General features: G+C 43.1%; 2 long non-coding RNA genes across 2 annotated transcripts in view; both read right to left on the bottom strand.

Annotated features, from left to right (window-relative positions):
- LOC123592167 overlaps nt 1–25,425 on the bottom strand; it is a 132,986-nt gene that overhangs the window by 33,297 nt on the left and 74,264 nt on the right. The window lies entirely within an intron of this gene.
- LOC123592172 lies at nt 14,204–15,309 on the bottom strand. Its single transcript, XR_006709616.1, has 2 exons — nt 15,247–15,309; nt 14,204–14,938 (listed from the first exon to the last, which is right to left on the bottom strand). It is a non-coding gene; the product is annotated as an uncharacterized LOC123592172 (long non-coding RNA).

Raw genomic sequence — 25,425 nt, 5'->3', positions numbered from 1 at the left:
ATGATAAAAGTGATGAAAACAAAACAAAGCATACATTATAATGTCATTTAAAAAATAAAAGATTTCCAGGAGATCCTTTGTTGTACTGGAAGAGCACAAGCTGCATTTTTAAGTGACTTTTTTTGTTTTCCCTTTTGGATAATCACAGAGAATAATGCAACCGAAATAATCCTTGGCTGCTGCTGAGGTCATCATTTAACTCCTGCTGACATGTTGAGCTGGTTGGAGAGCCTAGGATCTCAGAGGGAGTAAATACAGCCCCGGAGACATGAGAGAAGGCATCATTCAGATAACAGAAGCATTACATTTGGATCGGGTTGTACAGGACCCGGTCGCCACGCTGGGGACCAGGACAGGCACATAACTGCAGCACAGGCACTGTAGACTGCGATGGGAGAGAGAAATGCCATCTGGGACTGTGTCCTTGGGGGATAGGATTTTTCATGCTGTGTAATGAACCTGCAATAGGGAAGGGCATTTCATTGTGGGTTTTACTGCACTAGGCAATTCTGACAGGTATATGGATACTTATTCCAACTCACAGTCAGAAGACGAAGACAGTAGTGGGGGAAGCTGCTTGGCTTGCAGTGATATATTTGGAGAGAGGATATAACATCAAAAGTTCAGGACGGAGAATAACAGAGTAAAATTATAGAGTCCTAGGGTCATTTGCTTATGTCTTCTACTCTCTTCACTAGAAACATGGCTGCAACCAACCATCATGCGGTAGTTTAAAACTATGGCCAGCAAATTCTTTGGCTCTTCTCTCATTAAAACATGGGATCCATACGTCCTCCCTTGACACTGGGTTGGGGGCTTTAATAAGTGCTTTCACCAATGGAGTATAGTGGAAATGGCAAAATGGGACTTCTGGGGCTGGGTTATAAAAGGCCAAGATTGCCTTTCACCCTGATAGCTGCAAAACTCTTTCTTAGAGCCCTAAGCTGCCTTGTAAGGAGTCTGACTACCCTGAGGCCACTCCATGGAGAAGCCACAGGGGGGAGCTCTAGTTGACAGTCCCAGTGGAGCCTAGCCTTCAAACCATTCCAGCAAGGTGTCAGACATATGAATCTATTGACCTACTAGCCAGATAAATATCTTTGAGTAGCTTCAGTCAATACCTCATGTAACAGATCAACCTGCTGAACCTTGACCAAATTCCTAACTCACAAAATCATGATACATAATAAAATGGTTGTTACTTTAAGCCACTAAATTTTGGGATAATTTGTTATGCAGCAGTAGCTAACTAGAACATATTCTTACCTAGACAAGTTTCTCATCTAGTCCCCAAAGAAATCTCAGTAAGTAGAGTTTGCCACTTAGGAGTACTTTGTGTCAAAAAGCCATCAGTATCTTTTACTGAGTGCCTGTTGCAAACCCCAATGATGTGCATGATAGGAAGTATAGGGGGCAGTCTCTGCCCTAAAGGATCTGATAAAATGATAATTATGGGATACCTTTTACTGAGTGATTGCTATGAATGAGGCTAATAATTCTCAAAATTGGTGCTGAAATATCAGTGTCAGCATCACCTTGGAATTTGTTAGAAATGCAAATTCTTGTTAGAAATGCAAGTCCTCATGTCTCACCCCAGACTTATAGAATCAGAAACTCTGGGAGTGGGCCAAGCAATAGGTATTTTAGTAAGTCCACCAGCTGATTCCAGTGCACAGTACAGTCTGAGAATTTACCTCACTGAATCCTCACTGGACCCTGGGTTTCTCACCCTTGCCAGGACTTTCATTTTGGGCAGGAGAATTCTTGTGGGTGACCTGTGCACTGCAGGATGTTTGACAACATCCAGGTCTCTCCCCAGTAAGTGCCAATAACACCTTTTGCCCCAGTTGTGGTAACTAAAAGTGTCACCAGACATTGCCATATGTCTCCTGGGGGTCAAAAATCACCTCCAGTTGAGAACCATTACCATAACCCTATGAGGTAGTGTTTGAAAATATATCCAGGATTGATTTTAATCAGGTATGGTAAGACAGGCAGACAGGGAAATGACTGTCATAAAGAAAGAAGTTTTTACTCACAGTTCCCTAGACACAGGAAGTGATGTGACACACCATGGGGAGGTCACCCAGTGGAACAGCTGGGTCAGTAAGGAAGCAGAGGGAGCAGGGGAAATCGAGGGTAAGAGCCTTTATTATGGCCTCTGTGCAAGGAAATGGGTGAGGCATGGTAAGTGAGCTCAGGATTGGCTGGTTTGAATCATTTTAGTGGACTCTGGGGCCAAGGGGCTGTTCCCAGTTGCTCTGAGGTGATTAGGGCACGGGACTAGTGGTCAGAACATGAGACCCCAATAAAGGAGGTGGTTGGGGGTATGGGCTTTGGATTGTTTGGCTTGCATACAAAAGGTATGCTTGCAGGCCAGTCCCTTGCCAATTCTAGGGATTGACTAGCCCTGAAAGGGACAGTCTCTCCAAAGTCAGCAAGGCCCCAGATGTCAAAGCATCAGAATAAAAAGACATGCTTGATTCAGGTGGATACAGTTGCCCATTTTATTGACGGCAAAGCTGAAATCCAGAGACGTAACCTGTCCTCAGTTATCTCTCCCCCGAGGGGAGGACCTATATTGAAGCCTAGGTCTAGGCACCCCTCAACCATGTTCTTAACCTGTGTGCTATACTGCTATTATTCCAGCTAATTAAGCATGCATGTGTATATCTACAGCTACATAAAAAGATAATGGACACAGCAAAGGAGGGTGCTGAATAATTTCTACATGAAATAACTGCACTAAGCAATGAGAAGAAGAGATGGCTTGTATTGGTCAAAAAAGGCTTTGTGGAGAATACCTCATTCAGACTGCTGGTGCCCCGACTCAGAGACTACACAGCCATTAAGCTTGCTGCAGGCTCTTGAAAGTTGGATAAAACGAAGCCAGGCAAAGCAGAGGAGAAATAATATTCTGAAAAGATGGGAAATGATGTGATCACAGGCTCAAAGGCACGAATGTGCAAGGTCCGACGGAAACACCAAGTGTTAATAGGCTGCTTTGGTTACTTGAAAGTAGATTAGAGAGAAAGAGAAGAAAGGGGGTTGCAGCTGGATGCCATTCGCTTTAATAAGCTAAATCCATCAGAAGCAGTGCATGGATGCACAAAACATTCAGCATGATGAACTAAATAGAGACAAAAAAAATCCCCCTCAAAAAGTGGTACTGCAATTCCAGTGCCTGGGTTCAATGAGATGGAGAGTAAGAGTCAAGGTGGAAATTTCCACTTTGACATCTTGCAAGATAATAAGTTAGGCTGGGAATCTGTGACCAACAGGGAACACGTGAAGAAAGTTCTTCCCACTTAGACTGAACAGAGTGTCAAAGGTTTGGGGAAGTGAAGTTGACAGCCATTCCTTTCTTTGGAGGTTTCTGAGGGCTCGCACTGTGCCAGGCCCTGTGCTAGGTGATAGGGAGTTATAAATCATTAGTCACGTTCGTAAAACAGGATTTCTGCTGGTGAGGGACTAGCAAAGTAGTGAGCTCACAGCCTCTGCAGCACTAGGCAGAGAAGAGGGGCTTTCTGTACAGCCCGGCATTGGAGAGGGACACAATGAATGGGCACCTGTCCATGGGGTGAAATTCCAAGAGGCGCCTGCGAAGATCAGCCTTCCTCTACATCTGCACTATCCCTAGAGGCAGTTGTACCTCTGTCATCACTCTGACATGAGTCTGAATCTCCAGGGGAGTTTAACAGTGCATGCTATCACCGGGCCCTCCCCCAAGAGGTGCAGATTCCCTGAGTGACAAAGGGAGCATTTCCTTCAACCTTTGATAACTCCATCAATATCTTTGCTATCAATGGACATTTCAGCAGCAGGCATTAGAAAGAAGTTAACAAGAATGCAAGCTCCGGCTGGGCTGAGATATTTGTCTGTTTTGTTCATGGCTGTATCCACCGCGTTTGGCCCATACTTAATAGGTCTTTGTTGAATGAAGGAATTGGGCACATACACATGGTACAGTAGGGGAAGGGAAGAAGTCAAGAAGAAACAACAAGAAGAAAGGGGTACTTTTTTAAAGTTTATTTATTTATTTTGAGAGACAGAGAGGGAGCACGAGCAGGGGAGGGGCAGAGAAAATGAAAGAGGTACTTTTAATAAAGAAGATGGAATGGTATGAAGTCTGAACTTGATGTTTACCAACGTTGTGCTGTGTTGGGGAGAAGCCTCTGGTCTTCACTCCACTGAGCTAGAATTATGAGTTGGATGGCACCTCTTCAACAATCAACCTAAGAAATGCTGTGCCCATGGAAAAATAACCATTCAGTACCTTTCAAACCTTGTAAAGGCTCCTGTCTGTGACTATTTCTAATGCTCAGCCCGTGCCACATTCACAGGCCATAACGCCAAACATTTTTAAGTCACAAGAGTTCTCTGACAGGGCTCTGAGTGCTCACTGTTCACACACATCCACCAGCCCACTGTGGACACAGGCCCCAGTAATAGCCCGGGAGTGCCCTGCCATCACATCTCATTCCTGAGGTGAGCACACGAGCTCCAAACCACAGAAGCTGGAAACACTAGAGGAGAAAAATCAGGACATCCCACCAAGTTAAGCAAACACCTGAGCAAATGTCTGGATGAAAGGATTGTGTTATCAGATTTTTATAAAATTATTTTCAATGGGAAGAGCAGTTCGACTCCACGTGTACTGATCATTAGGTTTTCAATGCCTCCCCCCACCCCTACCCTCCAAGTCCTTAAGTCCTTTAAAGAAATTCTCAGTTCTGGTTTGGACTTTAATTCACCCTTCTGTTTATGTATTTTCTTGGGAAAGATTTTTTTTTCTTATACACCTTTTCTCCTTTCTTTCTCACTCATCATTTCTGTATTTATAGGTTTAGTTCTCCTTTTGCTTTGGACCAACAATGGGTGGGCCTCTAGAGGAAGGTAGAAAGGGAGCAGGTCTCTTTAACAGAACCAAGCACATCACAAAATGTCTGTCAAATGAACATGTCTGCCTCGAGCTTCCCACTCTGATGGGCTCAGTGCCGAGCTCTGATTTGCTCTAGTTAAAAAAAAAAAAATTCCCCTAATTTTACTGTCAAGATTTTGAGAAGCATTCTCATGGTTTTAAAGAGATTATTGCATAATTTGTTCATGTTTAAAGAATTATATTGTTAAATAAATTTAGCTCTCCAGATTCTAAATGACAAAAACAAGTGAAGTTACATCATTTGAATTATGAAGTGATAATGTCTTCCAATTCTGCCCCAATCAAAAGTGTAACAGTTTAAAGCTTATAATAATCATGTTCAAACATATTCAGATTATAATTACTTTTCTTCTGATAATGATAGCCCGTCTGATTGGATGATTACCTATTTGACTTTGATAAGTCTCAGAGGTCAAAAAAGGGATAATTGCAGACATCTGTTTTCTATGGAAAATATAATCTCAGAAAATAGTGTTTAAAGTGACATCTGCAAATATGTGTTTTAGAAAGAAACTCGTTGCACATTTAAAATCACAGGGAAAAGAAGCAATTCCTAAGCTACTATGTATCACACTGTCTATGTAAATAGATGAACAAGTTTAACTTACTAGTATTCATGTATGCATAAGTAATTATAAGCAGGCATGATTATATTTTGTACAGGTAGAATCAGAGGTGGAAATAGACTATGAGAAAGGAATGTGAAAGAGTCTATGATGTGGAATGACACAGAAGTTTTTCCTCTTTACTTTTGTTTGATTCAGTCTAGACATATAAAGGTATAACCATTTTCCTGGCTGTTTTTAATTTTGAAATTGCAGCTGGAAGATCTCGTCCCCTTGGTATCCCTTTGCAAATGACCTTCTTCACTTGGGAGATGGCTCTTAGTGGGGAAAAGGTTCATTCATGGCCACCATGACTTTCCCCGTAGAGGAGATCCCAGTTCTTCCCTTGGCAGGTGCATCATCTTCCCAAACCTTAGGGAGATGCCAAGAACCTCTCCCTCCCTCAACAGCTGCATTTTGCAGTAAAAAGGGGAAAACTTTCTTTAATATTCCTTTGCACACATGGCAAAACTCCCTTGGTTTTAATTCATGAACTCAGAATCTTTTCTAATTCATGCAAGACCTGGGTAGTCACTTTTGCCAGACTAAGCTTCTTAAAATACAACTTTCACCATAGCACTTTCCTTCTGAAAAGCCTTCCATGGCTCCCCGGTGTCTATAGAAGGAATTCCAAACTTCTCAGCAATTCACAAACCTTCATTATCTGACCTTAGCCTATTTTTCTCAACTTTACCTTCCTGATGAGACCCTTTTGTTAAGTCCATCTACCACCAAGGGGTGTTAAGCTTTCTTGCCTTTAGTCTAAATTTCCACCCCTATATCATCTTTGCCTATCAACCTTTTGTTGGTGGTGGTTGTTTAGTTTCTGCATCTTAGGTGCACAGAACCAGATAAATCATAAACTTTGGTTCATAACATATTAGTATGATCGGTCCGTGCAAGAGCCTCTTTTGTATTTATTCGTGCCGATTAAAATTTCCCCGAGTTTGCCTTAAATCCTATCTTCAGTAAGGTCTTCCTCTATACAAATAGGGATGATCACTTTGCTAAGAGAGCTCTTCTCTCCTCTGAACAATCACAGTATCTATTACCTAGAGTCTAGACCTCCATTCGCATTTTGCATGCAGCATAGTACCATTGCTGCGTCTGGACAATGGCTGGAATTAGCCGTGTCCTGCTATGTGGTATGTGCTCAGTGGTCCGTTGGAGCTCTATAATAGCCCCTACTAAGTTGTATTGTATTTTATCTGTGGCTGTCTTCTCCACAAAAGAGTAATTTCCTTGAGGCCGGACTCAGTTTCTCATTCATCTGGGCATCCCAAGTACCAACCACAGTGCCTGTGCCTGACAAGTTCTCTTTAGCAAGCAGTCATTGAGGGGAAATTACATTATAAACTCCTGGGAAACAATGAAGGAGCCACAGAATTTTAGGCAAGGAATGAACTCATATTCCTTCTGATCCCTCACTGTGCCTAGCAGAGTACCACACAGATTAAGTTTTCAGTGAACACTTAGTGATTGATGGATGCTCAAACTTCTTGAGAAAATTAATGACCCTATATATATATTAGGGAGGGTGGCCAACTTATATCAGTTTCCCTCTAACTGTCCCAGTTTTAAAACAAAAAGCTGCATGTCCGGGAATTACTCTTGGGCCCAGGTAAACCAGGAGAGTTGGGCAGCCCAGTTAAGAGTCTCACACACATACAGATAACATAAAGGCTAATAATTATTCTCTCTCCTTGTTCAAGTCTTTTGAGGGCCACTTTTGTAAACTTAACTTGAATTTCTGTATATTTAAAAGTGACTTAAAAAGTTTCTTGAAGATTAAGTCTAAAAGTCAGCCTCTTCAGAATTAAAAGTTTTTAAATGTATTGTTATTCCCTTACTCTAAATTAGTAAGATTTTGAAAGGTAACCAGGACATTAATTTCTCAGAGTGGAGATTCTCTTTTGAGAGCTTAAAGAGACAGGCTCAACAGAGATTCACGTCTTTGACATTTTGGCCAAGCAGGAATCAGGTCAACCTTTTACCTTCTGGTGGAGGCCACACCCCATTAGGCTGCAGACCCCTCCTGGTGGGGGGGCACTGCTGTGAGTTACCAAATTCCTTTTGTGTAAGACCAGCCTCCTTGGATCCTCTCAGAAATCTTTTATTAAATCTCTACAAATTTTCATATTCTCCACACTGTTTTATTTTTATTTCATTCCACATCCATGGTTATTGAGGGAATATTTACTTGCTATTGAAGGAAGTCATGTGGGATGTATAGTCAATAATTTTATCAAGGAATAACTTATCTTTGTGCTTTTGGTAGAAAAGGGAGGGAAATAGTTTTGCACCAAGTAGCTTATGAGCTTTTGAAGAATATTTACAAAGGGATATTTTTAGACAAAGAGATTATTATTTTCCCATTTTAGTAGAAAAGCAGTATAAAAACAAACAAAGCCTGAAACAAAACAAAACAGTAGAGACATAACAGAGAGTGTGATGGCTGCTGATTTCTGTGTTAGTCACTTAACAAATACAACCCACAGAGTATACATGCTTGTTTCTAGGGAAAGGCTCCAGTGAGAATTATCCTGGACATAACTTATATGATTAAAGATTTGCTGGCTTTCTAAGGAGAGGGGGAAAGTAAAATAAATACAAAAATTAAAAAAATACCTTTTTTTTTTTTTTTTTTTTTTAATTTTTTTTTTCAACGTTTATTTATTTTTGGGACAGAGAGAGACAGAGCATGAACAGGGGAGGGGCAGAGAGAGAGGGATACACAGAATCGGAAACAGGCTCCAGGCTCTGAGCCATCAGCCCAGAGCCCGACGCGGGGCTAGAACTCACGGACTGCAAGATCATGACCTGGCTGAAGTCGGACGCTTAACCGACTGCGCCACCCAGGCGCCCCAAAAAAATACCTTTTAATTTTGTCAAAAGTGAGAAAACTTTTAGTAAAAGCAAATATTTGCAATAGTGGATTTTGAACTTTGGCACACTTGACATCATTTACATAATTCCATGGTTTTATTTTTGCTTCTTTTGAGATATCTATGGGAACTAAGTCTAGTTAGCTAAGGATATGATTCTCTTTTATGCCAGGAAAATTGACTTCCAGCTGACAAGAATCTTCAATCCCTGACATACCTCTGGTCCTAACGGTTATTATTTCTTGCCTAGGCAACTGCCATAATTTCTTTCCTGTACTCACTCTACACACATAATCTGTTCTTCACAATACAGATAGAATCAATGTTCATTTTGCATGTATGATGATGTCATCCTCCTTCTCCCCCCGCTTTCAGTCTCTGCTTAAATCCTTATTTGAGTATGAATACTCTGAAGTCGAATTCAGACCAAGTTCTTTAGCATGGTCCTCAAGACCCTGTGTAGTTTGGCCCCATGTGCCTTTCCATCTCATCATGCGCCAGTCTTTCCCTGTCTCTCTGCTCTTCAGCAAGGCCTTCATCCAGTTTCTCACATCTGCCATGTTTCCTCCCACCACAGGGCCTTTGCACATGCTGTTGCTTCTACCAGGAACATTCTGTCCTTCCCATTCTCCACTTAGTTAAATCCTTTCATTCCTTCAGAGTGCATGTCCTCAGGAAAGATTTCCCAGCAACCCTTATCCAGGTCAGATTCGGTTGAGAATACTGGACACTAAATTTAAACAAACCTACTCAACAGCCCTGTACCTAAGCAGACCATCTTGTCCCCTCCCTACTAGGGTGTGCCTTCCCTACAGGAGGAAAGCAGAACATGCTTCCAGTGGACAACATATTCTCAAGAAAGAGAGGAGGAAAAGGCTAGGTGGCACTCAGCGAGCTTCTTCTTCCCCATCATATTAAATCACTCTTTCTTTCTGGGGACAAAGTAAAAGGAGCTGGGAGGCCAGGAGCTTTATGCTAATGACTCTCCCTCCATAGGTATGGGGAAGAAGGGTTTTCCCTTAACAATGAAGGATGCAAAATCATTTCTAGTAGTGAGTCCCTCATTTCTTCACTGATTAAATAAACAGGTTAGACTAAGTAAGCTCTAAAGTCTTTTGCAGCCCCCAAATTTGTGAAACAATTCCAACTACAATATTCATGGCTTCAAATGTTGGCTATTTTGAGTTACATGGGAAGCTTCCACAGGCAGTGTTCTATTTCCTGCTTTTCGGCCCCAGTCTTCGTCACCCTGGGTCCCAGAGAACTTGCCTCCGCCCTGTTAGTCCCTTATCCAGTTAGCCGGGCTGGGGGGTGGGGGGTGTGTGGGGGGGTGCTTCTCCATGTCTCCAATTTAGGACCACTTGGAGCAGGGGGACTGTGGGAAGCTTCACTTAAACACTCCCCCTGCTCCTTAATCAGCTTACTTAGGGAAAAGGAGGACAAATGGGAAATGGAAGGGTTGGAAATTAAGCCCCTTGAACAACTGGAGAGTCTCTGGGAAACTGGGGGTCTCATCTCTGACTTCAGTTATCCCTGTTCTGTGGTAAACAGTACATTTTCTTGTCTTGAGAGCTCTCTAAAATGTATCCCTTGCAAATGGTAAGGAAATTGAGTGCCCTATATACATATAAATGGCATCCTTAATCATCATCAACCAAATGCACTGTGCCTTCTTATGATGTTGCAGGACAGCAACCAGGGCCTTCCCATGGCCTTTTGGGGGATTTTCCTTGATTCTGTAAAGCCTTGAGTAATACTGGAGCTGTATAATAACACTGAGCTACTTTTGCATTTATTCTAGTCTTAGGTTTGAACATTATAATATTAGTTGTTTAAATTTTCATAGATTCCAAGGTTCAGAGGAGTTCTGGGGGAGACATTTAAATTCATCCTCCAGTGGGTCTCTGTGTAGAGCTGCAACTTGGCTAACAAAGACAAATGGTTTTCTATATGATGTGGAAAGGTCTCCAGGGGAAGATTCTGTAACCAACCACAGTAATCACAGATTACTAACACGAGTGTGCCCCCACTTTAAGAAAACCTGACCTGTGAAGCCTAAGTGGCAGGATAATTTATTGAGATGTTAATCCGTGCTTTGTTCTTTGTAATTTGCCCCTCCTGCCCTGTCTCCCCACCTGATGGAGGTAGCCAGTTCTATTTCCCTTCTCTGAGAGGTGACAGAATTTACTTGTGCTGTGTCTCTATTGCTTTGGCAGACAGAAGCATAGAGAAACAGGGTGCATTTGCCCATGTGCTAATCCTAAAGTCAGAGCCCATCTCCTTGAGGATTGGTGGACGGAGGCATGCTCCTTGGAGAGAGCAGAAATGCCCTAGGAGACAGAGGCAGGGAGCTATAAGTTCTTAGAAAATGGTTTTTATCTCTTTGACCTCTGTTTGATCATCTGTAAAATGAGAGGTTGATTTAATGACATTTATATACTTCCCCATTCTTGATTCTGTGGGATGATCAGTCTGTTAAGCCGTGATGCCCCGGGACCACTGTGGTGCATTTGTTTAAAGGCTTTTGGGGTAGCATGGCCACCTTCAGCAAATGAAAAAGTATATGCAATATCTGAGACATGCTTAGACTAAAAAGTTATTTGCTGTTTATCTAAAATTCACATTTAATTGGGCATCCTATATTTTATCTGTTAACCCTATGTGGGGGCACCTGTGTTTTGGGAGATGGGAGGCGGAGGGTGGAAGAAGCTGACTTCTATTCATGCCCACCAGCTGCACCCAGTGTTCAGGAAGCAGGTGTGTGTGTTTCCTTTCCCTGTGAGTATGCCTATTTTATTTTTAAGTTCAGAAATGGACATCTTGAATGAGAATATCCTGGTATAGTTTTCTTCAAAATCTTCAAAATGAAAACTTAATAGAAAAAAATATAAATGGGATCTACCCATTTAGTGAAGGTCGAAATTCTAAACTTTATAGAAATTAGAAACCAGACCAAAAAATACTAAAGCAAGAAGACACCAACTGCTCAATTGATCAAAATGATAGTTCTTCCACATCACCTTTCCCAGGGAGGACATGACAGGTATTATCGGTAGGAGTTATATTCTTTTCCTGCCCTCAAAATCTCTATGAAATAGGGAAGCAAATGGAGTTAAGGTTCCCATTGCCTTTTCTACAACATTATAAGCTTTTAAAAAATGTGCCTTTGAACTTTCTCTATTTTGGAATTGCATTTAATATCATTCTATGATTTAAGGAAATCATCTGTGAATCAAGCCAACCTTGATGACACAGGTTGGGCTGCCTATGATTTCTTGACACAACATAGGTCAGGATCTAAAAGTGAATGTGGAAAGAAACACGATTTATATTTCACCCAATTAGTGCATATATGACCTTTGTGTGAAAGTTAAGGTGGCCTTGGGTAAAAGGACTCTCTCATTGATTTATCCCATTTTTTAAAAAATAGGGATAGTCCTGCATTTTTTTTCTTTATGTTCATTTATTTTTGACACAGAGAGAGACAGAGCATGAGCGGGGGAGGGACAGAGAGAGAGAGGGAGACACAGAATCCGAAGCAGGCTCCAGGCCCTAAGCTGTCAGCACAGAGCCTGATGTGGGGCTTGAACTCACAAACCATAATCTGAGCCGAAACCAAGAGTCAGACACGTAATGGGCTGAGCCACCCAGGTGCCCCGTGATTTATCCCATTTTTAATCAAAGAAAGGTTTACCAACACACACAGGATGCAGTAACTCAGTCTCAAGACTGAATGCTGTGAAAATTCGCAGGAAATTTAGCATTGAATATATCCTCACCCATAACAAGGAGGTATTCGTGAGTAGGTGTGGGCACAAAATTGGAAGTCTGTGTCCAGTTTTAATAATTTAGTGGAATCTGAAGCTTTGTGAGTGAAAATGAGAGGCCCTAATGCCTTCAGTGCAGCTATGTTTGCATTGGGATTAACATAGTATGGTCTGCAGGACATAGTTACCCTTTAAGGGGCTGTGTGTGTGAGAGAGAGACAGAGACAGACAGACAGACAGACAGACAGAGAACCTGAGAGACTGAATGAAAGCAACTTCCTTTATCAATGTTCAATTTTCCTCGATATCAATCTCACCTCTCTTTGCCTGCTCTACAATCTAGAATTAGGTTTGCTTTGAGTCATAAGAAGTGTCAAAAAAAAAAAAAAAAAATCCCACCTATTACTCCTAACTTGTTTTGTCAAGAAATTTTGCTTTGCTTGCACTCATAGGAAGGGCATGAGCAAAACATCTCAGGGCCATTCACCTGGGAAATACATAGGCGTGGTCTGGATCAGGATCCTTCTTCCAAAATGCATTTCAGGGGTGCCTGGGTGGCGCAGTCGGTTAAGCGTCCGACTTCAGCCAGGTCACGATCTCGCGGTCTGGGAGTTCGAGCCCCGCGTCGGGCTCTGGGCTGATGGCTCAGAGCCTGGAGCCTGTTTCCGATTCTGTGTCTCCCTCTCTCTCTGCCCCTCCCCCGTTCATGCTCTGTCTCTCTCTGTCCCAAAAATAAATAAACGTTGAAAAAAAAATTAAAAAAAAAATAAATAAAATGCATTTCAGAATAATTTTTTATTTTTTAAAAAAAAATTTTCAATGTTTATTTATTTATTTTGAGAAAGAGAGAGAGAGAGAGTGAGTGGGGAAGGGGCAGAGACAGAGGGAGACAGAATCCGAAGCAGGCTCCAGGCTCTGAGCTATCGGCACAGAGCCCAAGGTAGGGCTCAAACTCACGAACCATGAGATCGTGACCTGAGCTGAAGTCAGACGCTTACCTGACTGAGCTATCCAGGTACCCCCAGAATGATTTAACATGCTCATGCATTTTCTGAGGGGCAAGACTGTCCTGCAGAATAGATAAAATGGCCCAACTTCAAGTAGGTAGACAACTATTTAATTTTAAAAGAATATTTTAAGGATGCTTAGCCTTGGTAATGTTCTGATGCTGTAAGCAGGGCTGGGGAGTCTAGCGTAGGGCTGCTCCCCCAGGGGGAGCAGAGGCTGGTTTGAGGGTGGAGAGAACTTATATCAGATATGATGTTGCTTAATCAAGGTTAAGCCTTAGGCTGTTACCAAGGAGAGGAAGAGCTAGTGAATCTGACTACATAATTGTTATTTACCTCTCTCTCTCTTTCTCTCTCTCTCTCTTAAAAAAAAAAAAAAAAAGATTGGGAAAGAAGGGAGGAAGGAAGGGACAAGCTTAGACTCTGTAGGTTATTTCTGAATAATGGAAATACTTTAAATTCTTGTTGTAATTAATCAAATCTATGCTCTTCCAGAGTAGAAAACTAAATGGATGCATCATTAACGGCTTACTGTAAAAGTACAATCATGCAAATTTAACATAGCCTTCTATTCATTCCAACTGAAGACTAATGATAACAGTTAACGTCTTGAACCCTCACTGTGTGCTAGATAGACATCGTGTTGAAAGCTCTGCACACATTATTTTCCTCGAACCTCAGCTGAGGAAACTGAGGCTTACAGAATCAAAGCCAATCGTCACATCTCAAAGTTTGTATATGGGGCAAGCAGGATTGGCATCTTGTCTCGAAGGTCTTACTCTAAAGTTGTGTTCATAGCCACTGTGCTATATTTCATCTCCTGCCTGCCTGCAACAGACACATCCTTGCAATCAGGAACAGGTTTTTCTTAAGGAGCCAAAGGAGAGGAGAGCCAATTTAGATGATAGGAGGAAAATTGTGGCAGAGCACACCTCTGTCACAGACAGCTCTTTGAAAATCCCAGGTGACTGAACTGAAATAAATGGAAACAATGTACTTACTGGATGCAGGGCATGGTTTACTGCTATAGCGGACAGCAGAGGGTGAGACAGCCTAATGCTGGAGCCAGCAGAAAAAAAGCTCTTGGTCACTGCATTCTTGGTCAGGGTTGTAAGAAGCTGGGGCATATTGTGGGTGTCCCTAGATTTAAATTTTGGTTGTTTGGCTTATGGAGATAACAAGAAAAATGATATGGAAATAGGGCTTTTCCAAATTTCAGAACTTTAGATGGGAACACAGCATTTCCCTTGTAATAAAGGTTGGGTAGGGAAGAACCTTCTTCCCTTAGCTGGACTAAGACCATGCAAAGTGCTAAGTAGCATGTGAACAGCCCCGAGTTTAAGTGACACAGTGGTAAGAGCCAGACAGACCTGGCTTCCCACTCCTGCTCCTGCACTCAGGGAGGCCCCTTAACCTCCCAGAGTCAGTTCCCTTACCTGTACCATGGGATTAGAATGCTTTTCTAGGTTGTCTTGAGGATCGGAGATCATGTACAATTGTACCTGGCACAGAGTGCGTGCTTGATAAGTGGTAGTTATTACAGGTCTATAGGTTTTACTGAGTGGGTGAGAGAAGGCTAAACTAAGAAAGGAAAACATTGGAAGGGCTGAAAAAGAAAAAAAGGGGGAGGGAGGGGATGATGGCATCTGGCCTGAGAGCCCTGCTGTTGCCCCTCCCTAACTCTGTCCTTTTAATGAGCCATATGCAGCTTCCGATAGATGAGATCTGGTGCCTGCAAAGACAAAACAGAGCCAAAAGGCGATGTAACATGGAATTATAGACCACATTTCCCTCTAATGAGCCAGCCTGCTCGTTAAGAATGCAGTGCCGTTTGGAGCCCAGATTGGGTGCTGCGTGCAGTTGTGCGCCGGCCCCCTCCCAGCACATGCACATGGGTGGTTTGAGCACGCGAGCGTGACTGCCAATATCACGGTTGGTTAGTTCCAGCCCAACACCGGGCGGTGTGATGTATGCAGGAGGTGGTGTACTGGAGCCTGGCTGTTAAGGACAACTACGGGAGTCATGCAGCCTTCAAGTTACTTGGGAAACGGCCTCTCATCGGACAATGATGCTCTCAAGATCTGGCTGAGTGAAGAGGCATTCTGGAAGTGAGAAGAAGAGGCACTGGCTATTCCCACAAAGGGCTTACTGCTCAGTTAGGAAGACCACCCCCCCACACCACACGTGCACTCTACACACACCACACACACATGCAGGCCACGTACAGACCACATACGTATACGTACCATGCATCACACATGTATGCACGTACCACATGCACTAAATACATGTATACACAGGCACACCGTGCACACACACCCAGCACACATACCCTCTACACATACTACACACGCATACACACATCACACACACACCTATCACATACAGACTGCACACACATACACACACCATTTATAACACACATTTCCATATACCACATGCCCCACACATCACACCTACATACACACACGTACATAAGCATGCCACACACACGGCACGTGTACACATATCCATCCATATCACTCACGTATATACACACCAATCCCATACTATAATCGTGCACTACACCACACACAACACACAGCTGGACACACACTATAGACTTCGACACCACACATGTACACAAATCACCCACACCCCCTGCTTACATCACATATACCCCCACAGGTACACATATGTGCTATTCTCCATAATTACCTACATACTATATAGATATAAACATGTACAGCACATAAACACAAACATATACCACGTATCACACATGCACACCACACTCACAGTACACACTGGTACACACATACACACACCACACAAACACCCTACACATAACATACCAATGTACCCACACCACACAGAAAAACACATTCCTACACAATATACACACATAATACATACATATGCCTTAAATGTACACCACACAGGTATAGAAATCCTCCCACACCCCACATATATCACACACGTCCATATAACAAACATGAACACACACATCATCTATACCATCCATATGGTAGCACTTATGCACACACACACAACACATTTATGTACATATATACATATGCACCTATACATAGCACGCACAATACACACATAGAAATTCCCCCCTCCACATACACACACAACACATACAGATACGTGCCATGTACCACACACATGATCATACACAACACACACATAACACATACACCCACTATCACACACACACGCATTATCTTTCACACGTCCCATAGACACACATAACAAGCACATATAGAATGTGCCTTGCTGTGTCCCCTTGCAAGACTGTGGCCCTGTGGGGACCAGGACACTAAGCCCACAGAGCTCAGAGTGGTGGGAACAGGAAGCAAAATTGAGGCAGTAGGTCATTGGGACTGGCAGACTCTAGATGATGTGGTGTGTGATACAATGAGTGATCCCATGGGTCCACTCCCTTATTTTCTTCAAAGTGAAATGGGTCCTCTGTTGGATGCTATGTTGTTAGGGATTCTGAGACTATGGATCAAACATACTACAAACCCCTGGATAGTGTGCTGGTTGAGGCTCTGTGGGCAGGAAAGCCAAACTCATTTTGAGAAAGGTCTCTATCCCAGTGAAGAAGAGCTGCTAATCCTTCAAAGATCGGAGAGGCCCAATGTAGGTGACTTGTCACCACATGGCCCAGTGGTCTCCATGAGGAGTGCCACATCAGGGACTCAATACTGATCTTTGCTGCTGACAGGCTGGGCATTCCAAAGGCAGCCCCATTAAGTGGAAGCCAGTCCTGCTGGGTCCATCCATGGTCTCCACCTCTGTCCTTGTGGCCATTCCTTTAATGTGTCCGTTATGCCAGTTCTGAGACAGCTCATGATAAAGAATGCCTAACTAATATCAACTGGCCAAGGCATTTTGTCTATGTGGTTACTCTGTACCTTTTCTGTGAGGATGCTTTTTTAGTGTGTATTAAAGTGTGATACAACAATCTTGACACTTCATGCTCAACCCCCTATGTCCATCCACATGCCTCTACCCCAGGACTCCTCACCAATCTTCCGGTTCTTTCACTCCCAGGCCCTGGATAGCCCAGGAATCTCTGTACAGTTAATCCTTGAACAACATGAGTTTGGACTGTTCAGGTCTACTTACATGCAGATATTTTTTAATACAGTATAGGACTATAAATGTATTTTCTCTTCCTTATGATCTACTTAATAACACCTTCTTTTCTTTAGTTTAGTTTATTGTAAGGATACAGTATAAAATACATACAACATATAAAATATGTATTAATCAACTGTTTGTTATTGATAAAGTTTTTGATCAATAACAGGCTATTAGAAGTTAAGTTTGGGGGGAGTCAAAAGTTATATGCAGATTTTCAATTGCACTGGGGTTTGGTGCCCCTAACCCCTGCATTGTTCAAGGGTCAACCATACATTCTCACCTCATTCTCTCTCTCACAAAATGGATGATCAGGTACAATGCTCACTGCTCTGCCCATTGGGAAGCTTTTACTTTGCTCTTGTCTTTCAAGGTTACCCTGTGAATATGGCTGTAATACAGCTGTCATTCATTTTCAGCTTGTGTCCCATATTGAGCCATGCAAGAGACAATTCTCACAAATCTCTTATTTCTGTATGTTTGCAAGGAGAGGCACTGACTACCTTTTTTCTAGATCATCTTCTCCAGGATGTTTGTATAGTGATTGGCCTTAGAAAACAGAGATAGTGTCTCCCTCCAGAGCAAAAAGCAGGCATACTTATTATCCATTATAGAAGATTTGGGTTTCATCAGTTCAAAGTTTCTCTCCTATAATGGAACCTACTATATGTGCAAGTGTCACTTAGCATTCTTTACACTACCTTATAGGAATTGGAACTCAGGTAACTGCTGTAAACAAAACAAGACAAACAAAATTAACAAAAACAAAACAGAACACTGATACCCTGGCTACTGCTATTGTGCTCAGTAAGAAAGTTCTTTGAATCCTGGGCGCCTGGGTGGCTCAATAGGTTAAGCGTCCGACTCAGGTCATGATCCCAGGGTTGTGGGATCAAGCCCCATGTTGGGCTCTGAACTGAGCATGGAGTCTGCTTAAGGTTCTCTCTCTCTACCCTTCCCCTGCTTATGCTCACTCTCTCTCTCTCTCTCAAAAAAAAAAAAAAAAAAAAAAGGAAAGTTCTTTGACCACATCTTCTGCTAGCCTCAATACGACTACGGCAGGATAACTTGTTTTTGGCAAGCTGACATACCACTCATTAGTCAAGTTTGGACTTTCTCTTCCTTCAACTGGTCATATGAGGCACTCCTTTGGCAACATGTGCGGCACTGATGCAACCACAATAGGTGACAAAGGGGCCTGGGCTCCCTGCTCATGCAACCTCCTTATGCTTCTGGTTCCACTCATTTCCATCTTACAACAAATTACTTCTGAGCCTATCTGATTTCATGACTTGCCACTTCCAACAGAACCTAGATCACAATAGATAGTCTAGCTACATAGTCATGCAATGCCTCATGGTTTAGCTTTCCATCAGAAACATGCCCAAAAATATGCCAGGAGCTTTCTCAAAAGACATAATTTTGCTGTACATAGCATGGCCTTTCTCTAGAATCCCAGAGACCTGCATTATTGTTTCTCACTGGGATTTGCCATTAATTCCATGCTATATATTTTTCTATCGCTGACTCTTTCAACACCATAGAGTCTGTTGAATCGTATGGTGCAAATGGTCAGGCAGGCTAGAGCTGCTGAAGAACCCATTCCTACTCAAAGCCCCATTGGAAACTGGCAGTCATCTGTGTCATCTGGTATATGGGCTGGAACAGTATTCCCAAGTATGGAAAGTGCTATCTTCAGAAGGGGCCAAAGAGACCTCTTTAGCAGGGATATCCTGGACCCCTACATACTTCACTGAGTAGCAGCTCCCTGATTCTTCATATATCACACCCTCTGTAATGTACGTATCTTCCCAAGGCCTCCAGCATATAGCAACCTCTTGCTCATCTTGCCCAATCAACATGATGTCATCAACATAATGGATCAATGTAACATTCTGCCGAATGTCCAGATGGCCCAGATCCCCAGAGGCTATGTTGTGGCAGAGAGTGACTGAGTTAAAAAAATCCCGAGAACAAAATCGTTTTTTAGTAACCAATCAGTGGCTATGTACCGTATACCTGAGGTATATTAATCTGTTCTAGCAATGAAATCACATGTGGCACAATAGCTTTTATCAGGACTACTACTTGGCAAAGTCTGCAGTAGAAAATAATCATTCTCAAGGACCCAACTTGAGAATGGGGCCAGACTGGCAAATTAAACACAGATATATTGGGGACCACCACCCTGTATCTTTGAAGTCTTTAATGGGCACAAATATCCACTGCTAGAATATGGTATTGCTTTTGATTTACTATCTTAGTTGGAGATAGGGTGGAGAGTGAGGGCAATTTCAGAGGCTTCCACTTGGCCTTCAATAGCTCATACCCAATATGCCAAGGATCCGATGTTTGGGTTACACCAAATGCCACGAGTATCAGTTCTGATTATATACTCAAGGACTGGAGACATGACTACTAGGTGGATCCAAAGACTACCTACAGGACACACTGGAAGCCAAGCTTTAGCCAGGACTTACTTTATTTCCTGGCTCTGTGATCTCCAACTCTAACAGAAGGCTGCGATAACACTTCAGGTCTCTTCTCTAGGCATCAATGTCAACTCAGACCTGTGTCTGATAGCATCAAAATATTTGGGTATACTCATTTCCCCAGTGTGTATAGGCCCCTTTTGGAGAGGAGTAGGGGAATCATCATGGTATATACTTGCCATGGCATTGCAGTCTCATTTTGCCTAGGGATCTGGCCACCTCTTTAGTGAATGGGATCAGATCTGACAATCTTCTCAGGTCCGGGAAATAAAGCAAATGGTGATGACTTTTTATTGGAGTGCTCTCTGCTACTGCTCCTCCATTCATGCCTTCTTCTGACTGTAGGTATTAATCAGTACCCTCATTGGCTAGCTGTCATTTTACCTCCAGTCTTATGTTCAACCATTTTGATCAAGCAGGGGTACCTCTCTGGCTCCTGGTGGTTCATGCTAGCTGATTCTCTCAGCTCCTTTGAGATACAATCTCTATTTTTCCTTATCAAACCCTATATGTCCTCAGCTGAATTATGCTGAAATTTAATCTTCATTACTGGCCTGGCAGCCAGAATAAGAGATGCGATAGCTCCTGGGTTGGGGGACAGGGGTACTTGGTACCTTGCTGAGGAAAGAACCCTACAGTATCTTTCTGAATTACAAAAATGCTGTCTTTTACTCTGGGGGTGGGGGGCATCTACAAGAGCTCTGAGGGTTAGGAGGGACCTGAGGAATCAAATTCTTGAGAACATCCACCCAGATGTCCTTGACTCAGTGTTTAAGGTCTTATGTTTTCCCAACCAGGGCCTTGATCCCATAAACGATCTGTCTTGGCTAGTATGTAAACATCACTTTGGCTTTGCAATCCTATCAGATTCTGAATTTGCTCCTCAACTGTGTCTGCTCTTCCACTGCATGAGATAAAAGCCTCTTTATAAACTATCAGAAAGCCCCCCTGGCTCCCACACTTAGCTTTTGTCTGTATGTTAACTGTACTTGGTTTCTTCGTATTCCCCTGCAGCCCACCAGTACAACTTAGTAGCAACCAGTAAATTCACCTGTCCTTGTAAGCCATGTTCCCCCACATATCTTTCAGATGTCTTAATCATCACACAGGCAAAGGCATTCTCCCTCACCAGAACGTTTCCCCAGGGGCAACCACACATGAAATCTTCAACAGTTAAGTTGCCACCTTGTGCCAGGGAGTATCTGCCCCCTACACACCACTCAGGGTGAGGTCTTTCTGGTCAGCCAGGTTGTGGGCAGCCCAGTTCCAAAACCCACCTTAATACCAGCTTACTCAGAACACTCCTGGTGTCTCCTCTGTCTTTCAAGCAGCAGACACCCACACAGCATTAGATATACAAGATATTTATTGGAGTAAACACTCATAAAAAATAAAAGGGAAACAAGAATATGCAGAAGAGTCTAGACTCGATGCAGGACTGATATCCATGAAAGAAGACACGGAAGGAAGAGTTGAGTTGGAAGAGTTATTGACCCCAGTGGGGTTCTAAGTAAGTCTTGGCCAAGTCAATGGGAAGGCCCTGAGTCAGAGCTTCCCCTTAGATAATTCCACAGTTAGGAGGAATGGGTTAGTAACCCGACAATTCTCTGTCATTGATTGGGAGCAACCCAGAAATCCAGTGGATCCAAAGGTGCAGGAGCTAGAAGCTGTAAGGCAGCTAGTCCCTCCACCCCCACAGCCCAGCAAGTTCTCTTCAAAGGAGAACTGAGTCATGTGCCTCCATGGCTGCCATGATGGGTGAACAACCCCTCCTATGGGATTGATGGGGACAACTCCCAAGAGGAGAGCAAAGCACAGACAGCCTCTGGGCACTCTCTTCAGAAAGGAATGAGAAACTATCCATGCAGCAGAAAAGTTAGGGTGAGGGTTCCTGGGAACTAGCTTCTAACTTAGCTTTCCCCTATTCAGTCATAATTTTCTAACCTTTTCATCAAGTTGGGAAGAAGTCAAAGAAGACCCTTTAGGATCACAAATACTTAAAAAAAAAAAAAAAAGGTGCTTGTAACCAGAGTCTAAAACCCACACTGGCAGGTGTGGCTTCCATGGCTTCCAAAGCACCAAGCAATGCTGAGGGTGGCAGTCTCAGACATATACTGCAGATGTATCAGGCAAGGTCAACCCACTTGGAATGCCCATCTCACTCCAACTTTCAGCGATTCTCTCCATCTATAAACAGGAGAATAAGGCAGTGTCAACATCAAGGAAAGGTACTGAGGAGGAGGAAGTAACCTGCCAAGCAGTTCTTACTTTACCTGCCATGGAAACACCTGAAGCCAACATGAAACCTAAGTGATTCCTAAGGTATTATTGCTTCGGTGTGTACATAAGCAGAAAAGTTCCCTGCTCACGTGAATGCAGTTCTCCATCTAATTACCCAATTATCCAGCCCATTTCTAGGAAAGGACCTGGGCCCTGGAGAGTTCATCTGGGTACATATTAATTGGCTGACCAACTGGCTGGATTCTCCTGTTTAAAAACTTGGAGGAAATGAGTCCAAATTCTGACAGCAGGGAATTTTAGTGGCTGTGTTCTGTTTCCTGGGCTAATAGAGATTATATTAAGGGTCACCCTCATCTCTAGACCCACATCTGACCATTGGTTTGAAATTCTAGTTTCAGGGAATTTCAAGGTTGGAAGGGACTATATGAAGCCATCGTACCCCAAACCCCATGACCAGAAATGTTGACAATGTACGAAATGGTGATGCCATCCATATCAACCCTGGTACCACATTTGCTTCTTTTTCTGTTGATCTGGACACAGCTAGAGGCAGCTACTGACCTATGTTCTCGCTTTTACAATTATTTGTTGTCCAAGGTTTTCTGTGTCCAAATGTCTGGGCCCTGTGACTTGAGAGCTTGTACACTGCGCATAAATGTGGTTATGATAATAAATTTGAAATCAAATTTCACACTAACTTCCCCCGGCCATCCCACACACTCCCATCTCCCCATGCAATCAGCCGGCATATGGCTTAGGAAATATCAGCCATATACCAGTAAAAACAAGGCACAGTTAGGAAGCATATCGCTGTCAAGAAACCATGCAATTAATATCAGAGTAAAAAATAATTGGATTATCTGTGCCATGGCTTTCTTCATTAATGCAGATAATTGGGAGATTTTAGTATTATATTTCCTTCCTTCTTGAAGAAAATGCTTATAATATAATGATGGGGATCCCTCCCCTTTAGGTTTCTCCTGGGTGGGAGTTCGTAGGAGCCAATGTCTGGTACCTTTGGCTGGCAGGTAAGGAATAAAGTACTAGAAAAAAGTAACCTTGGAGCCCTGGACCGTGAAAAAAAAAAATCGCTGAAGCCCTAGCTATCACTGCACACCACCACCCCATGTGAACATGACATCTGCCACACACTCTCACACTGGGGTTGAAGCCACACAGACGCATGCTCTCCAGAAGGAGTCAGTGGTCAGAGTCCGGCTGGCCAAGTGGGATCTGGCAACAGAGTGACAGAATAAATCCAGGCAGGAAGGATCCTAAGGGCAAAGGCTGAGAGTCAGCAAGAACAGCAGGGAGAGAAAGTTATACCCAGGATGAGAAAAGACACTGCTCTGGCCTCCATGTTGCACTGCTTGCTGGCTGGGCTTGGCACAAAGTGTGGTCACAAGAGCACGTGCAGGAGAATCACCTAAGGAGTTTGCAAAGATGCAGATTCCTGGGTCTCTGCCACAGACCTGTTTAATCAGCCTCTTTGGGATCCGAGCCCAGGAATATGTATTTTAACAGGTTCTTGGGTGAGTCTAATACAATGAAAATTCAGACTCCCTGCTCTGGGCACATTGTGTGAACTCTGGCAGGGGAGTTCCACCTGCCTAGGTGTGAATCAGTATCTGACTGTGGCACACTCATCTCAGGGTGTTCTTCACAGTCCCACCGGCATGGATATTCACCAGGATCAAATCCAAAATGGGCTTAATGAGCACGTTCTTTTTAAGAAATGCTGTTTGAAAATCCCAAACCAGCAATGGGCAATCTCTTAGGGCAGAGAGGCTGAAAATAAGCAACAATTTATTTTCTCAGAACTGGTAAGTGTGGAGCGGCTGTCTTTTCTAGCTGGATGTGCTGTATTAGAACCATGCAAAACAAATACAGTTCCCCCAGGGCCCTGTGCATGATTTATTTCCAGATTTAATGAATGACCACGTGCCTGGGTTAGTGGAAAATAACCCGCAGACTGGCTCATCCTTGAAATGCAGTGGAAAAGCCTCTCTCACTGATGCCGCTGAAGGACGCTGACCCTTTTCCACATCCTAATCTCTCAGCAAAGCAGGTGACATGGCGGGCTGACAAGGTACGCAGGATGCCTGCTCTGCCTCTGAGAACACAGTTTCCCGACATCTTATGAAATGTCTATTGATCTGAGCATGTAGCTGATGTCGACACTGATTGTCTGAAGGGAGGCTACTCAATATCACAAGGTCATGATGAGGGGAAAAAAACAACTAATAATTCACTATCCTTGTACACAAAGGACTGGGCATTGTTTTCTCCCTTCTTAATAGTATCTTTCTGTGGTGCTGAGTGACTCTCCCTGTCACTGGCCTTGCTGTGGGATTTAGGTCTTACATTCACTTGTATTTACCTGTTTCTCCCCTGGCTTAACTTTTCAGATTCCTGTCACAGCGAACACCTGCTTTATATGCTCCGTCCCTGCTGCAGCCTCATCACACAAAAGGCTGATTTAACTCCTCAAGAGAAAGCCATGATTTCACAAGCCCTGGGACTTTTCTGAATCATATTTTCTACCTGTTAGGAACACCATGTCTATACTGAAATAGTATTGATCAATGCTTAATTGATTTAATAGGCCTTGTCTTGCAGATGTACGGCCGGGCTTAATGAATTCATTCATTTGTAAGGTTCTGTGAGATATGTAGAGGGAATGAGGTCTGGTGACTCTACATGAGCACAGATTGGTATCTGCTGCCCTGGCCCACACAGCACTAAGAGATGAATCACAGAAAGTGCCGCACCTTCCCGGGAAGGGCAGCTAGCGTGAGGAGAAGCAGGGCCGTTTGTAATAACACAGAGTTAGCTCTACCTTTATGGCTGTTCCTACCCAACATTACGAGGTAGGCAAAGTCCTCTTTCTTTTTTGCACGTTATTTTGCCCCTTGGTTCATTCATTCTCTCCTGCCCTCCCACAGCCCTCCTTTCTCTCTGTGCGTCCCTCACCCTGTTTCTCTCTCCTCCTCTTATCTGGGAAACATTCCTCACTGGTACTCTGCCTTCAGAAAAATACAGGATAAACTGATTCACATTAAGGAATACGTGACCAAGGAAAAAGGTTAATATCTCTCAACAGCATGTGTATTTTAAGAGGAAAATGTTAAATTGAAGGGGGAGAAATACTGGGATGGTGGAAATTCACACACCAGCACAGAGGGGAGAGAATAAGACTTTCTTTTTTTCTGAAATCACAATACTAGTTACATCCTTTTGCCTCTTTAAGGTCTGTTTCTTGGATCACATGTTTAACAGGTATCAGTTTCCTTCCACAGAATCAGGTGTGTCAGAAACCTAATTCTTTGTATTTTTTTTTTTTTTTCGTTTG

Source organism: Leopardus geoffroyi, chromosome B1 (genome assembly GCF_018350155.1).
Source record: "Leopardus geoffroyi isolate Oge1 chromosome B1, O.geoffroyi_Oge1_pat1.0, whole genome shotgun sequence".
Classification (NCBI taxonomy): Eukaryota; Metazoa; Chordata; class Mammalia; order Carnivora; family Felidae; genus Leopardus; species Leopardus geoffroyi.
Note: the sequence above shows the minus strand (reverse complement) of the source record. Positions and strands in the feature narration are given on the sequence as shown.